The 3,182-nt window shown below is 46.2% G+C and overlaps 1 pseudogene; it reads left to right on the top strand.

Moving 5' to 3' along the window:
* Positions 1 to 514: 514 nt before the first annotated feature.
* LOC103678008 lies at positions 515 to 1,100 on the top strand (annotated as a pseudogene).
* Positions 1,101 to 3,182: the final 2,082 nt, after the last annotated feature.

Raw genomic sequence — 3,182 nt, 5'->3', positions numbered from 1 at the left:
TAAAGTCCAGAACGGCCACCATGTTTGCATTCTTCTTTTCTTTCTGCAAGGGTCACTACTGTCTTTCTGTCCCTTCCAGAGCTGCCATCTGCTTTCACTGCTGAGGTCTTCTTACAGGACTGGATCCAAAATGGGGCTCAGTCTCAGCTTCCTCCTCCTTGCTGTCTCTGAAAAAGAGGGCTCTCACCTTTTTGGTTTAAGGGCTTCCTGCCAAACAGAGAGGGAGCAATAAACCATCAAGCGTGGGTGTCACAAGAACAATTGCCAGAATCTCAACATTTTTTCTAGACAGCCTAGAGCAGTGTGTTGGTGACCCCCACCCCTTCCTGCAGGTGAATTTCACCAAGCCTCCCTTCCCCTGCTTCCCCCTTTCTCCAGATTAGGTGTTCCACTTCTTGCTGGCAGGTTTGAGGCATGATTAATAGCTGAACAATAAATGAGTTAGTCACCCTCCAAGTTTTGAATGGCCAGAGCATTCCAGAAGAGTGACTGTCAGTGTTTCCCCTTTTCCACATAGGAAATAAATGACCTCAGGCCTCTCCCTCACAGTTACTCATGTACCCAAACTTCTTAAAAATTGTGGAAGGACTCGCTGGGCTGAGACCTAGTTTGCAGCGACATGGCTAAACACAGCAAGAAGGTCAGAATCATTGGTAAATATGGGACCCGTTATGGTGCCTCCCTCAGGAAAACGATGAAGAAGGTTGAAGTAAGCCAGCACGCCAAGTACACTTGCTCCTTCTGTGGCAAAATCAAGAGGAAAAGACGACTTATGGGGATCTGGTATCGTGGTTCCTGCAATGAAAATGGTAGCCCGTGGTGCCTGGACCTACACCATTTAGGCCATTACCATAAAGTCAGCCCTCAGAGGACTGGAGGAATTGAAAGACCAGGAGAAGCTCCACCATTTGAAACAATACTACTAGCCTATAATAAATGGGTAAATTTATACAAAATTACTTTGGCTTGTTGTTAAGTTTATTAATTAGATGTTCCAACTTGTGTTGCATTAGTCTTACTTTCTCAAAATGCCTGAAAATTAAAAATTCTTCTAATTCTGGGGCGCCTGGGTGGCTCAGTCAGCTAAAGGTCTGACTTTTGATTTCGCTCAGGTCATGATCTCAGAGTCGTGGGATCGAGCCCCGCTGGGTGTGGAGTCTGCTTAAGATTCTGTCTCTCCCTCTCCCCCCGCCCCTCCCCCCCTTAAAAAATTCCTTCTAATTTTTATTGGAAAAAAATTGTGGAAGGAAGTTGAAGTGTGGTGCATAGTACCCTTTACTTTCCTCTCTCCTCTCAGATAGTGTGGCTGGCAACTCCAGTTGCTATTCTGAAAAGTCTAGGACATCAGGGCTCTGTTGACATGTGTTACTGAAATGCCATGATGGGAAATTTTGGGGGCCAAAGGCCTGGGCAAAAGAAAGAAGCTGTCCAGATCCCAGTGGGGAGCTGCCCAGCTTCAAGGTGGTATCTATGATGATTAATTCAAGCCTTCCATTTCTAGAACCTTATCTTCCTCTGTGGGATTATTCTCAAGACTCCCTGTCAAAACTGGTAGTTTATAAACAAAGCTCATTTGCACCTGCTTGGAGTGTTGGAAAGCAACTGGCAGCAAAGTGGCGACAGTCCTCATCCGCTGGTGGTGGGAACGCAGCTGGTTTTCCTTTTCTTCCTTCCGTTTGTCTGTATATCTGACTTGTTTACCCAAGGAAATATTTATTGGTAATAAGGGGAAAAATCAAAATTGTTCGGCAGGAAGTATGTCCCACCATTCCCATATAATTGCAGATAGTGGCATTCTGTTGTCCATATTGAAAAGATCATCTTTTTTATTTTTTTATTTATTTTTTTTTAAGATTTTTTTTTAATTGTTATTCGACAGAGATAGAGACAGCCAGCGAGAGAGGGAACACAAGCAGGGGGAGTGGGAGAGGAAGAAGCAGGCTCCCAGCGGAGGAGCCCGATGTGGGGCTCGATCCCACAACGCCGGGATCACGCCCTGAGCCGAAGGCAGACACTTAACCACTGTGCCACCCAGGCGCCCCGAAAAGATCATTTTTTTTAAATTTCTAAACCTATGAGGGAGAACATAGCCCCGATTTTGGCAACATAGCATCTTGTTGGGAAATCTTAGCTCCTTGCCTTATTACGCCGGGATGACCTTGCAAAATGTACTGCGTCTGTCTGAGCCCAAGTGTCTTTGCCTAGAGAGGGGCCTGGTATCTTCTTCACAGGAGGGTGAGGAGCATTAAAGCACTCCTTCGTGCTTAGTAGATTATGTCTGCTCGAGAAACATTTGCTGTTTTTCTTCTCACCTCAACCCTGAGATCTCAGAAAGTGTCCTTATAGAGCAACCAATACACAGTTCAAAGAATCTTTAGAAGGAAACTCAGCATGCATCCAGCCCGACCTCTCCAGAGTCCTGTCCACAGCCTCCCTGGCCAACGGTCCCTGAGCCTTGGGGGAAGGCAGCCCCCTGCTCCCCTGGGAGTGGGCGGGCAACTCCACTGCAGGGTGCTCTCACCATGATCACAATGTCACTTGCTTTTTATTTAGCACAAATTTGACCCTCTATAAAATTCTACGTGTTGTTAAATCTAACCTCCAGACTCTCCACGAAGAGCTAGCAGGCTCCCTCTTCCACCTGAGTCCGTCGGCTACCAGCACCAAACTAGCTCCTTGCATACTGTAGAGTGGGGTCTAGGCATGGCAGAGGCCTTCTTAAGGGACACAAAGCAAACGAGTAACTGAACCACGCCTCTGGCAGCGGGCAATATTTCCAATGCCGATCTACCTTACAGCCCCCGGGGCTCTCCAATGGCTCTTCCAACTTCGTCCATTCCGCCTCCTGTTGGCTGATTTATCAGTACCTTTCCTCTCCTCTCCCCAACACCGACTTTCCCTTTCCCTTAGCATTTGTGAAGACAGAGGTTTTTGTTCCTGCCTGGAGGATGTGACTGAACAAGATGATTGGGAAAATTGTTTTTGTTCATTCCATCACACCAGGTAGGGAAGAAGATAGAATTGAATGAAGTGACAAGTACAGAAATAGAGCAATCAGGCAATAAAATTAATAATCACTCTGGTTTTATCCTTTAAAAAGTTCCTATAGGGCTAAACTCAGTGAAACCCAACCAGACCATCAAATTGTTATTTTTGCATCGAGGGAAGCAGAAGCTCTTTGG

This window comes from Ursus maritimus, unplaced genomic scaffold (genome assembly GCF_017311325.1).
Source record: "Ursus maritimus isolate PB19 unplaced genomic scaffold, ASM1731132v1 scaffold_20, whole genome shotgun sequence".
Classification (NCBI taxonomy): Eukaryota; Metazoa; Chordata; class Mammalia; order Carnivora; family Ursidae; genus Ursus; species Ursus maritimus.
The sequence above is the reverse complement of the archived record's forward strand: the minus strand, read 5'-3'. Positions and strand labels throughout refer to the sequence as shown.